We start from the raw sequence: 14,937 nt of genomic DNA, 5'->3' as shown, positions 1-14,937 counted from the left end.
AAGAAAGGGAACCATGGGTTCAGAAACCCATGCCTTTTCCTCCGAAACCATCTAAGAAAAAGGATGATGAGGATTTTGAGCGCTTTGCTGAAATGGTTAGACCCATCTTTGTGCGTATGCGATTAACTGATGTGCTCAAAACAAATCTTTATGCTAAGTATATGAAGGATATCATTACTAATAAAATAAAGATACCGGAAGCTGAAATTTCCACCATGCTTGCTAATTATACTTTTAAAGGTGGAATACCAAAGAAACTTGGAGATCCCAGAGTACCTACTATACCATGCTCCATTAAGAGAAATTATGTTAAAACTGCTTTATGTGATCTTGGAGCCGGTGTTAGTGTTATGCCTCTCTCTTTATATCATAGACTTGATTTGAATAAATTGACACCTACTGAAATATCTTTGCAAATGGCTGATAAATCAACTGCTATACCTGTCAGTATTTGTGAGGATGTGCCTGTTGTGGTTGCAAACGTTACTATTTTAACGGACTTTGTTATTCTTTATATTCCCGAGGATGATAGTATGTCTATTATTCTTGGAAGACCTTTTCTTAATACTACAGGGCTGTTATTGATTGCAACAAAGGCAATGTCACTTTTTATGTTAATGGCAATGAGCACACGGCACACTTTCCGAGGAAACAACCTCAAGTTTATAGTATCAACTCTATTGGAAAAATTCCATCAATTATATTTGGAGGTTTTGAATTTCTTCTCCCTACTGTCAAGAATAAATATGATATTCTTATTGTTGGGGATTTTCATATCCCCGTTGAGGTAACTTAGTGTTATTTGAAATTCCTCCGGTTCCGTGATTATTCGGAATGAGCTTGTTAACAAGACTTGATCAACCTTGTTAGTGGGTTGATTTTGATGATCACGAGATGGATGAAACTAGAAGCACAAACTTCAGTACCCTCTTTATATTTTCTGTTATTTAGTAGAAATAAAGTAAAATAGTATTTTTCTGTCTGTCTCCTAACTTATCCGTGGAATATAAAAATATCTCAAAAATAAAAGTCCTCAGAATTCCATGCCAATTCAATATGATTTTTTCGGGAATATTTGAGGATTTATTGTGCAAAAATCACCGCGGGGGGAGCTGCCACCTGGTCACGAGGGTGGAGGGCGCGCCCTACCCCCCTGGGCGCGCCCCCTGCCTCGTGGGCCCACAGTGGCCCTCCTCCACTTATCCCTGCACCCATCTTCTTCCTCTGTCTCACACAAACACGAAAAACCAACTCAAGCACGAGTTCCAGCCCCTGTTGCTGTAATTTTCGATCTCCTTGCTCAAAGCACCTCTCGCAAAACTGCTTGGGGAGATTGTTCCTTGGTATGTGACTCCTCCATTGGTCCAATTAGTTTTTGTTCTAGTGCTCTATTCATTGCAAATTTATGCTGCTAAGGTGACCATGTTCTTGAGCTTGCATGTCAAACTCATATGGTTCTAAGTAGTTCTAATGCTTGATATAGGCCCTAGGCACTTGTGGGAGTAGTTGCTATCAATTTTATTGAAGTTGGTTCACTTTTATTTGAAGTTACTAAAAATTTCAGAAATTTTTCAGAGGAAACAATATGTTTAGGAGGATGTTCCAAGGTGGTCCTTCAAGGAAGCAAGGTCCCAGGCTTGCAATGCGTGATGCTGACGAGGAACCACAAAGAGACGCTCCTGTGAGGCCCTGTGAATGGCCTTCGGAAAATTTTATGAAACAAGTGGGAATCAAAGAAGAATTTAGCACATATTTGCATAACGCCGGTCTTGAGGACTTTGAAGCTGACAAATGCCCCCAGTATCATGATCTGACAAGTTCATTTGTGAGGAGGTTTGAGTTTTCATCTTCGCGTAATTCTCCTTCAGTCATGTTTGACCTTTATGACAAATCTTACACCATGGACTTAAAGGATTTCACTTCTGCTTGCAAACTTCCATCACGGGGTAGTGTCAGGGATCCCCCTAAATCTGAATATAGAGACATTCTTGCTAGAATAACTGTGGGGGAATCTAGAGATATAACACAAGCCACTTTAGGGAGCGTTCACTTTCCTGCTTTACATTATTTTTCTCTCTTTATAGGTAGATGCATTAATGCTAAGGATGAAGCATGTCACATGTGTGCCCCTGATCTCAGCATTCTCAGAAGTGCTGTGTTAGGAGACCAATCTTATCATATGGGAGCCATCGTAGCTCGTAGGTTGCATCATAACAGATATAACGGAGATTTCTTTGGAGGAATTTATGCAACCCGCTTAGCTAATTTTCTTGAGATAGACATTCGTGAGGGTGATATGGAGTTACCCCCTACCTATTTATATTTTGATTCTATGGTATCCCACCAGTTTGTTGAGAGGACTGAACCACCTCCCCAGTATCGGCTAATCTTTAACAAACAACATGTGGTCCATATTACTCTTCCTGCTCATGCCTTCTTTGATTCTCAGACAAAAGGAAGATATATTATTACCAGAGAGGAGGCAGATGAGTACGAGAAGAGAGCGGAGGCTGCTCGATGCCATGCTGCAGCTCAGGAGGCGATAGCCGCTGCATCGCAATACGACCCCAGCTTCACCTACGGATATCCGCCAGGCTATCCCTGGCAATAGACCAACTTAGGCCAAAAGCCTAAGCTTGGGGGAGTACGTATTTCCCACCGACATTACATTCATGTTCACACACACTCATTGCTAGATGTCAGTGTTCATACTCTTTCACTGCAATATCCATGCTAGTTTATTTTCTTTTTCCTGCTTTCTTCTTGTGTGTTTAATAAACCTTAAGAAAAAAACAAAAAAATAGTAGTAGTTTATTTCTTTGCTGTAGGACTAAAAAGAAAACCTAAAAATATTTCCCGTACTTAATTTGCTTGTTGGGAGCTTTCCCGTGTAAATAGTTTTTATTTCTTTTCTTTTCTTTGGGGGTCAGTAGGAGAAGACCATGATTAAATTGTTGAAGTGGCTCTTATATGCATGATTATTTATTTAACTAAGAGCCCATATTACTTGTCTTCTCCTGTTTATTGAATGATTGCAGATTATAGCTTAGTCCAATGCACGTGCACTCTTATTACTATACACATCGTTCGGTCATGCAAGTGAAAGGCAATAATGATGATATATGATGGACTTATTGGGATGAGAAAAGCTGGTATGAACTCGACCTCTCTTGTTTTTGTAAATATGATGACTCGTCATTCCTGAGTTAGCTATTATGAAGTAAACATATTTGCAATGACATTTAGAGTTTATAGTTGCTTGTGCCATGCTTGATTAGCTATGAGTTATAATGATTTACCTTGCATACCAACATGCTATTAGAATGATTATGATGTGGTATGATGGGATGGTATCCTCCTTTAAATGAATTGAGTGACTAGACTTGGCACATGTTCACGCATGTAGTTGAATCAAATCAACATAGCCTTCATGATATTTATGTTCATGGTAGATTATATCCTACTCATGCTTGTATTTGGTGTAATTAATTTTAATGCATGTTTACGACTGTTGTCGCTCTCCCAGTTGGTCGCTTCCCAGTCTTTTGCTAGCCTTCACTTGTACTAAGCGGGAATACTGCTTGTGCATCCAAACTCCTTAAACCCCAAAGTTGTTCCATATGAGTCCATTATACCTACCTATATGCGGTATTTACCTGTCGTTCCAAGTAAATTTGTATGTGCCAAATTCCAAACCTTTAAATGAAATTCTGTTTTGTATGCTCGAGCAGCTCATGTTTCAACTAGGGTTGCCCTTATCTTCCATGTTAGGCGGTTATTCTCAAGAGGAGTGGACTCCGCTCCTCATTCACGAGAAAATGGCTGGTCACCGGGATGCCCAGTCCCATGCTTTATGCAAACTAAATCAAAATAGTTGCAAACAAAAGTCCCCCTGGGACCCGTTGAATGTTGGAGGCACTCGTTGTTTCGAGCAAGCCATGGATTGATGCCTGTGGAGGAGGGGGAGTATAAACTTTACCATTCTGTTTGGGAACCGCCTATAATTTGTTTAGCATGGAAGATATCGTCATCTCATAGTTGTTGCGTTGATAGCAAAAGTATGCCACTCAAAATGTTATTCAATCTCTATTTTATAACCGAGCTCTGGCACCTCAGCAAATCCCTGCTTCCCTCTATGAAGGCCTATCTATTTACTTTTATGTTGAGTCATCATCTTTCTTATTAAAACGCACCCGCTGGAGAACACACTATCGTTTGCATTCATTATAATTGGTTTACATTGGGTATGACTTGACTGGATCTCTTTTACCATGAACTACAATGTTTAGTCAGTCCTTGATCTTTAAAGGTGCTCTACATTTATGTTTTGCGGTCTCATAAAGGGCTAGCGAGATACCATTTTGTTATATCATGTTATGATTATTTTGAGAAAGTGTTGTCATCCGAGTTTTGTTATTGTAGCTCGCTAGCTGATTATGCTATTGATATGAGTAATTGTGAGACCTATGTGTTATTGTTAGTATGGTTAGTTCATAATATTTGCTGAAACTTGAATGCTGGCTTTTCATGTTACAACAACAAGAGCAAACAGACTTTGTAAAAGTTTTTCTTTTTCTCTTTCAGTCTGTCAACTGAATTGCTTGAGGTCAAGCAATGGTTTAAGCTTTGGGGAGTTGATACGTCTCCGTCGTATCTACTTTTCCAAACACTTTTGCCCTTGTTTTGGAATCTAACTTGTATGATTTCAGTGGAACTAACCCGGACTGACGCTGTTTTCAGCAGAATTGCCATGATGTTGTTTTCTGTGCAGAAAATAAAAGTTCTCGGAATGACATGAAACTCCACGGAACATCTTAGAAAAAATAATAAAAAATCCTCGCCAAAGATGAAGACCAGGGGGCCCACACCCTATTCACGAGGGTGCCCCCCCTAGGGCGCGCCCCCTACCTCGTGGGCCCCCTGGTGGCCCTCCGACGCCAACTCCAACTCCATATATTGGCTTTCGGGGAGAAAAAATCAGGGAGAAGAAATCATCGTGTTTTACGATACGGAGCCGCCGCCAAGCCCTAATCTCCCTCGGGAGGGCTAATCTGGAGTCCATTTGGGGCTCCGGAGAGGGGGATTCGTTGATGTCGTCATCATCAACCATCCTCCATCACCAATTTCATGATGCTCACCACCGTGCGTGAGTAATTCCATCGTAGGCTTGCTGGACGGTGATGGGTTGGATGAGATTTATCATGTAATCGAGTCAGTTTTGGTAGGGTTTGATCCCTAGTATCCACTATGTTCTGAGATTAATGTTGCTATGACTTTGCTATGCTTAATGCTTGTCACTAGGGCCCGAGTGCCATGATTTCAGATCTGAACCTATTATGTTTTCATGAATATATGTGTGTTCTTGATCCTATCTTGCAAGTCTATAGTCACCTACTATGTGTTATGATCCGGCAACCCCGAAGTGACAATAATCGGGACCACTCCCGGTGATGACCATAGTTTTAGGAGTTCATGTATTCACTATGTGCTAATGCTTTGTTCCGGTTCTCTATTAAAAGGAGGCCTTAATATCCCTTAGTTTCCAATAGGACCCCACTGCCACGGGAGGGTAGGACAAAAGATGTCATGCAAGTTCTTTTCCATAAGCACGTATGACTATATTCGGAATACATGCCTACATTACATTGATGAATTAGAGCTAGTTCTGTGTCACCCTATGTTATGACTGTTACATGACGAACCGCATCCAGCATAATTATCCATCACTGATCCGGTGCCTACAAGTTTTCCATATACTGGTTCTCGCTTATTTACTTTTCCGTTGCTACTGTTACAATCACTACAAAATACCAAAAACATTACTTTTGCTGTCTTTACTTCTGTTACTGTTACCACCACTATCATATTACTTTGCTACTAAATACTTTGCTGCAGATACTTAGCTTCCAGGTGTGGTTGAATTGACAACTCAGCTGCTAATACTTGAGAATATTCTCTGGCTCCCCTTGTGTTGAATCAATAAATTTGGGTTGAATACTCTACCCTCGAAAATTGTTGCGATCCCCTATACTTGTGGGTTATCAACTGGTCACTGGAAGCGGAACTGCCCCAAGTATTTGGCGGATAAGAAGGATGGCAAGGTGAACAAAGGTATATGTGATATACATATTATTGATGTGTACCTTACTAGAGCTTGCAGTAGCACCTGGGTATTTGATACTGGTTTTGTTGCTAATATTTGCAACTCGAAACAGGGACTACGGATTAAGCGAACATTGGCAAAGGACGAGGTGATGATGCGAGTGGGAAATGGTTCCAAAGTCGATGTGATCGCGGTCGGCACGCTACCTCTAGATCTACCTTCAGGATTAGTATTAGACCTAAATAATTGTTATTTGGTGCCAGCGTTGAGCATGAACATTATATCTGGATCTTGTTTAATGTGAGACGGTTATTCATTTAAATCATAGAATAATGGTTGTTCTATTTATATGAGTAATATCTTTTATGGTCATGCACCCTTGAAGAGTGGTCCATTTTTGATGAATCTCGATAGTAATGATACACATATTCATAATGTTGAAGCCAAAAGATGCAGAGTTGATAATGATAGTGCAACTTATTTTGTGGCACTGCCGTTTAGGTCATATCGGTGTAAAGCGCATGAAGAAACTCCATACTGATGGACTTTTGGAACCACTTGATTATGAATCACTTGGTACTTGCCAACCATGCCTCATGGTCAAGATGACTAAAATGCCGTTCTCTGGAACTATGAAGAGAGAAACAGATTTGTTGGAAATCATACATACAGATGTATGTGGTCCGATGAATGTTGAGGCTCATGGAGGATATCGTTATTTTCTCACCTTCACAGATGATTTAAGCAGATATGGGTATATCTATTTAATGAAACATAAGTCTGAAACATTTGAAAAGTTCAAAGAATTTCAGAGTGAAGTTGAAAATCATCGTAACAAGAAAATAAAGTTTCTACGATATTATCGTGGAGGAGAATATTTGAGTTACGAGTTTGGTCTACATTTGAAACAATGCGGAATAGTTTCACAACTCAAGCCACCCGGAACACCACAACGTAATGGTGTGTCCGAACGTCGTAATCGTACTTTACTAGATATGGTGCGATCTATGATGTCTCTTACTGATTTACCGCTATCGTTTTGGGGTTATGCTTTAGAGACGGCCGCATTCACATTAAATAGGGCACCATCGAAATCCGTTGAGACAACGCCTTATGATCTATGGTTCGGCAAGAAACCAAAGTTGTCGTTTCTTAAAGTTTGGGGCTGCGATGCTTATGTGAAAAAGCGTTAACCTGATAAGCTCGAACTCAAATCGGAGAAATGTGTCTTCATAGGATACCCAAAGGAGACCGTTGGGTACACCTTCTATCACAGATCCGAAGGCAAGACATTCGTTGCTAAAAATGGATCCTTTCTAGAGAAGGAATTTCTCTCGAAAGAAGTGAGTGGGAGGAAAGTAGAACTTGATGAGGTAATTGTACCTGCTCCCTTATTGGAAAGTAGTTCATCACAGAAACCGGTTCCTGTGACATCTACACCAATTAATGAGGAAGTTAATGATGATGATCATGGAACTTCAGATCAAGTTGTTACTAAACCTCGTAGGTCAAACAAAATAAGATCTACACCAGAGTGGTACGGTAATCCTGTTCTGGAGGTCATGCTACTGGATCATGATGAACCTACGAAGTATGAAGAAGCCATGGTGAGCCCAGATTCCGCAAAATGGCTTGAGGCCATGAAATCTGAGATGGGATCCATGTATGAGAACAAAGTTGGACTTTGGTTGACTTGCCCGATGATCGGCAAGCAATTGAGAATAAATGGATCTTCAAGAAGAAGACTGACACTGGCGGTAATATTACTGTCTACAAAGCTCGACTTGTTGCAAAAGGTTTTCGACAAGTTCAAGGAATTGACTACAATGAGACCTTCTCACCCATAGCGATGCTTAAGTCTGTCCGAATCATGTTAGCAATTGCCGCATTTTATGATTATGAAATTTGGCAAATGGATGTCAAAACTGCATTCCTGAATGGATTTCTGGAAGAAGAGTTATATATGATGCAACCGGAAGGTTTTGTCGATCCAAAGGGAGCTAACAAAGTGTGCAAGCTCCAGCGATCCATTTATGGACTGGTGCAAGCCTCTCGGAGTTGGAATAAATGCTTTGATAGTGTGATCAAAGCATTTGGTTTTATACAGACTTTTGGAGAAGCCTGTATTTACAAGAAAGTGAGTGGGAGCTCTATAGCATTTCTGATATTATATGTGGATGACATATTACTGATTGGAAATGATATAGAATTTCTGGATAGCATAAAGGGATACTTGAATAAGAGTTTTTCAATGAAAGACCTTGGTGAAGCTGCTTACATATTGGGCATTAAGATCTATAGAGATAGATCGAGACGCTTAATCGTACTTTCACAAAGCACATACCTTGACAAAGTTTTGAAGAAGTTCAAAATGGATCAAGCAAAGAAAGGGTTCTTGCCTGTGTTACAATGTGTGAAGTTGAGTAAGACTCAATGCACGACCACTGCAGAAGATAGAGGGAAAATGAAAGATGTTCCCTATGCTTCAGCCATAGGCTCTATCATGTATGTAATGATGTGTACCAGACCTGATGTGTGCCTTGCTATAAGTCTAGCAGGGAGTTACCAAAGTAATCCAAGAGTGGATCACTGGACATTGGTCAAGAACATCCTGAAGTACCTGAAAAGGACTAAGGATATGTTTCTCGTTTATGGAGGTGACAAAGAACTCATCGTAAATGGTTACGTTGATGCAAGCTTTGACACTGATCCGGCCGATTATAAATCGCAAACCAGATACGTGTTTACATTAAACGGTGGAGCTGTCAGTTGGTGCAGTTCTAAACAAAGCGTCGTGGCGGGATCTACATGTGAAGCGGAGTACATAGCTGCTTCGGAAGCAGCAAATGAAGGAGTCTGGATGAAGGAGTTCATATCCGATCTAGGTGTCATACCTAGTGCATCGGGTCCAATGAAAATCTTTTGTGACAATACTGGAGCAATTGCCTTAGCGAAGGAATCCAGATTTCACAAGAGAACCAAGCACATCAAGAGACGCTTCAATTCCATTCGGGATCTAGTCCAGGTGGGAGACATAGAAATTTGCAAGATACATACGGATCTGAATGTTGCAGACCTGTTGACTAAGCCTCTTCCACGAGCAAAACTTGATTAGCACCAAGGATCCATTGGTGTTAGAATCATTACTGTGTAATCTAGATTATTGACTCTAGTGCAAATTTGAGACTGAAGGAAATATGCCCTAGAGGCAATAATAAAGTTATTATTTATTTCCTTATATCATGATAAATGTTTATTATTCATGCTAGAATTGTATTAACCGGAAACGTAATACATGTGTGAATACATAGACAAACAGAGTGTCATTAGTATGCCTCTACTTGACTAGCTCGTTAATCGAAGATGGTTATGTTTCCTAACCATAGACATGAGTTGTCATTTGATTAACGGGATCACATCATTAGGAGAATGATGTGATTGACTTGACCTATTCCGTTAGCATAGCACCCGATCATTTAGTATATTGCTATTGCTTTCTTCATGACTTATAAATGTTCCTATGACTATGAGATGACGCAACTCCCATTAATCGGAGGAACACTTTGTGTGGTATCGAACGTCACAACGTACCTGGGTGATTATAATGGTGCTCTACAGGTGTCTCCAAAGGTACTTGTTGAGTTGGCGTATTTCAATTAGGATTTGTCACTCCGATTGTCGGAGAGGTATCTCTGGGCCCTCTCGGTAATGCACATCACTTAAGCCTTGCAAGTATTGCAACTAATGAGTTAGTTGCGAGATGATGTATTACGGAACGAGTAAAGAGACTTGCCGGTAACGAGATTGAACTAGGTATTGAGATACCGACGATCGAATCTCGGGCAAGTAACATACCGATGACAAAGGGAACAACGTATGTTGTTATGCGTCTGACCGATAAAGATCTTCGTAGAATATGTGGGAGCCAATATGAGCATCCAGGTTCCGCTATTGGTTATTGACCGGAGACGTGTCTCGGTCATGTCTACATAGTTCTCGAACCCGTAGGGTCCGCACGCTTAACATTACGATGACAGTTATATTATGAGTTTATATGTTTTGATGTACCGAAGGTTGTTTGGAGTCCCGGATGTGATCACAGACATGATGAAGAGTCTCGAAATGGTCGAGATATGAAGATTGATATATTGGAAGCCTATGTTTGGATATCGGAAGTGTTCCGGGTGAAATCGGGATTTTACCGGAGTACCGGGAGGTTACCGGACCCCCCCCCCCTGCGGGAGGTAAATGGGCCTTAGTGGGCCTTTACAGAGAAGAGGAGAGGTGACCAGGGCTGGGCCGCGCGCCCCTCTCCCCTAGTCCGAATAGGACAAGGAGAGGGGGGTTGTGCCCCCCTTCCTTCCTCTCTCCCTCCTCTTCCCCCCTCCCAAGTCCTAATCCAACTAAAAAGGGGGGAGTCCTACTCCCGGTGGTAGTAGGACTCCTCCCGGCGTGCCTCTCCCCTTGGCCGGCCACACCCCCCCTTTCTCCTTTATATACGGGGGCAGGGGGGCACCCCATAGACACAACAATTGATCATTTGATCTTTTAGCCGTGTGCGGTGCCCCCCTCCACCATAGTCCACCTCGATAATACTGTAGCGGTGCTTAGGCGAAGCCCTGCATCGGTAGAACATCATCATCATCACCACGTCGTCGTGCTGACGAAACTATTCCTCAACACTCGGCTGGATCGGAGTTTGAGGGACGTCATCGGGCTGAACGTGTGCTGAACTCGGAGGTGCCGTGCGTTCGGTACTTGATCGGTCAGATTGTGAAGATGAACGACTATGTCGTGGAATTGTCACGGCAGATGTCCTCAGTATCAGGACTTAGTCGCGAGGCCAACGCATCTATGTGGTAGCTTGAGAGGGGTTAAGCGGGACGAGAGTCACGAGGCGGATCAGGACACAAGACAAGGATTTAGACAGCTTCGGGCCCCGGGAAACATCATCCGGTAATAGCCCTACGTGATGTTTTTGGCTAGGTCTCATTATGATCATGAGGGAGTCCTCGGTAAGCCGACTCTTTTTGTCTAGCCCTAGAGATTGTTTCTTATCTCTTCCCCCTCTTTTGGGGAGCCCCGCCCCTCCTTATATAAGTTGGAGGGGCGGGTTACATGTAGAGTCCATCTCGGACTAAGACTTAAACTATTCTGACTTCTCATCACGAGCTTCTCTCCATGGGCTTCTTTAACGTCTTGGGCTTCTTACAATCTGGCTTACAATCTGACTTACAGTCTGGCTTACCGTATGGCTTACGATCTGGCTTACCGTCTGGCTTATGATCTGACTTACCATCTGGCTTACCATCTGGCTTACCATCTGCCGGCTTAACATTTTGGCTTACATGACTGGGCCTACCGGCTTACATGACTGTGTCTGTCGGGTTACATGATTGTGTCTGCCGGGTTACATGACTGTGCCTGCCGGGTTACATGACTGTGTCTGCCGGCTTATAATCTGCCGGGTCACTAATGAAACATCAAGTCCCAGCCGGGTCATACTGCGGGGTATATCCCCGACATTAGCCCCCAATTTAATTTGGATTCATCCATGTTAAACTGATCCTGTAAACAAAACACAAGAACAATTTTAACAGGTTATGCTCCGGGTTTAACATCTTTGTAAGCCAGCACCTGATCATCCTTAACTCCTTGTTATTTCCTTCTTCAAAAATCCGGGTCAATAAGCCAACTTCATAATCAATTTGCTGACGTTGGTTTCTCAAAGAGAAAGACTAAAGAATAACTCATTTGACTCAGCTCCCAAATGCTTAAAAATATTGGTCTTGAAATACTCATGTGACCTTCAACCGGCTTAAGGATGAAAAAACTTGTCGGGTTTATAAATAGATGATTCCAAGTCATAATTGTTGCCGATGCCGGGTCAAAACTGAGAATTTTGAAAATTTCTCTCCCTCATATCCATATTACCTGTAGCCCCCAAGTCTTAAGCAGAACAAAGTAATGACTTAAGACTTGCTTCAACAAAAATATTATCACTTTTGAAGAAATCCATGTTGTTTATCTCAATTACTAGTCCAAACTGAGTGTTCCACATATGTAGCCCCCAAGTGCCGGTTTGTCATGCTTGCAGTAACCTGGGACTTGAAATTGCTACTTCAACCAGTGTAGCCCCCAAGGGCCGGGTCATTATGCAATAATGAGCAGGGACTTTATAGATATGATCATGTAGACTTGAACATCAACGTGTAGCCCCCAAGGGCCGGCTCATTATGATATGATGAGTCAGGCCTTCAATAAGGCCAGTAAAAATGATTTGCATTAGCCCCCAAGTGTCATGGTGCATGCTTGCAGCGACATGAGACTTGCACATTTTATGTAATCTCAACTTGAATAATGTAGCCCCCAAGTGTCGGGTCGTAAGCCTGCAGCGACTCAGGACTATTCCTTCCATTGTAGAATAATCATATCCATTGATAAAATAATAGGCATTGCGCTTAAAGCGACTTTGAAAACCTCAATTATAATACTGGCTATTGATAACCATAATAAAAATCTAGCCATGTTGGCTATTAAATATTTGAATAATATAATCCGGTTTGGAGAACCAGTTCCTGTGATATTGAATCATACTGCCAGTTTAGGATACATGTCCATTAAGGGTGATAGCTCAATCTTTGGAAGCCAAAAACTTCCAAATGTTTATGATTGTCATGTATGGCGACTTATCATCCAAATTAAGTCAAGCCGGGTTAATCGAAACAACATATATGCTTCAGATATGAGCAAAAAGTCTCAAAACCCAAAAGATTGTGTTCAAAAAACTTAATCCAAACAAAAAGAAAATCAAGGCTTCTGATTCGAATACGATCAGTAAACCGTTCCAAAGGGGTTAAGCTAGGATTCGAATACGATCATGTAGCCCCCAGTGGCTTTGGCGTTGCCGATCAAGAGGGTACCAACAGCTATGTTCTCTTTGATTCGAATACGAGCTATGTTTGAACAGGAAGCCCCCAAATGACCTTGAGAGTTGTTTAACGACGCTGATTCGAATACGATCGACGTCGGACCCAAAAGGGGTTGAGCTATGATTCGAATACGATCAAGAAGCCCCCTAGTGAGTTTGGCAGTGTGACGATCAAAAGGGTACCGACAGCTATGTTCTCTTTGGTTCGAATATGACCTATGTTTGAACAGGAAGCCCCCAAGTGACCATAATAAGATAAGCCGTAAGGCAGGATACCTATGTTTGAACCGCGCATCATGGCAGCAAGTTCTTTTTGGCAACCTTTAATTTTTCCTGAGACCTTGAACTTTACGAGAGATCAATTCTTCTTGAGCCAGAATTTTTCTAGACGACCTTTAAACTGGCAACATTTATTGAGCTATGTCCATTTAGCCCCTGAGTCTTTAAGACGACTCAATGAGTTGACTTAAGATTCTCCATAGTTTAGCGTGATATAGACCGGTTTGAGTCCTGCATGAGACAACTTGCAAGCCAAAGTAATTGCTCTTTTATAGAAAGCAATATGTAATATACAGATATATTGGATGGATTTCACCTGATACGTCAGGCCAGTAATTATCCACCGCGGAGTTGATGATCACCATGATGAAGCTGAAATCAACTCACAGGTGAGCCGGCCGCGGCGTTGTAAGCTAGTACGGACGGGCGAGTCAATCGCCGGCGCGGTAAGCCACGTGAATGGTGAGTCAATCACGGGCGCGGTCCCAGCGAGTTGATGTAGATCGAGCTGCACGGGCGGCGGCTTGCGTACACCCGTTCAACAGCAAGCGGGCGCGTACGCCGGTGCATGACGATGCTAACGCATACTTCATAGGCAAAGCATGTCACCATCTTTATAATGAATCATTGTCCTGCACAAAACATATTGCGGACAAGAGTAATTGTCCTTGGAAGAAATAATATGTGCTAATAAAATAGACTTAGATGGATATCACCTGATATGTCTTCTCAGACGAACGAAGATGCTGATGCTGATAATGCTGGACAAAATCAGACAAAGGACACAGCTCGTACAAATGCACTTCTCACTTTGACTGTTCTGATGTGGCCTAGTAACCACACGGTCTTCCTTTGTCCTTTTTGTAATGAATGCAGCAGCAGTCTTCACGTGGAAGTTTGAATAGTGTACGTGTCTCTTTTAAATCCAAACCCAGGATCAAATCTTTGCATGTCCCTCTATTGGCTTGTTAATCCTGTTTGTTTTTTAGCTCAACTCTAAGGAAGTGGACCACCACTGCCAGTGTTGTTTATGCAAACAGATGCCCTTCTGTATTTTTCCCTCTCCTTGGACGCTTTTTGGAAGGTTGCCTAGCAGTATCAGAAGAGCTTGTGGCAGAAAACAAGCCACAATGACTTGGAGGCGACGCGCCGGCGTAGGAAAACCGTAGAAACAGCCGTCTTAGGCAGGCGGCTCAAGGTGGACCGCAGCGGCAGAAGCGGGCGGGTCGTGGCGCTCGACGGCTTGGAGGCCGGCGGGTTGTAGCAAAGGTGAATTCCGGAGCGGGTGACTTGGCACGAAGCGGGTGTTTTGACCCGGTGCCATGAGAACAGAGCCCAGCCAGGGAGACTTGGGGGCGGCGCAGTAAGGGCTCGGGGACAGTATGGACGACGCGGGCGCTCGGGACACAGAAACATCGGCGACTCAGCCGTGGGACTGGGTGACAGGTCAGCTCATGGAGAGCCGGCGCAGCCCCTCACTGCGGAGGTCGGCGGCTCAGGGAGGCACGAAACCAGGGCAGCCGGTGGCGCAGAACTCCTGACGGAGGCGGGTCAACCTGTAGTGGGAAAACCAGGGCGGCTTGGTGGCGCCCTTCAAGGACAGCGCAGGCAGAGCGGCGACTCA

The sequence above is a fragment of the Triticum dicoccoides genome, chromosome 2B, assembly GCF_002162155.2.
Source record: "Triticum dicoccoides isolate Atlit2015 ecotype Zavitan chromosome 2B, WEW_v2.0, whole genome shotgun sequence".
NCBI classification, from domain to species: Eukaryota; Viridiplantae; Streptophyta; class Magnoliopsida; order Poales; family Poaceae; genus Triticum; species Triticum dicoccoides.
The sequence above is the reverse complement of the archived record's forward strand: the minus strand, read 5'-3'. Positions refer to the sequence as shown.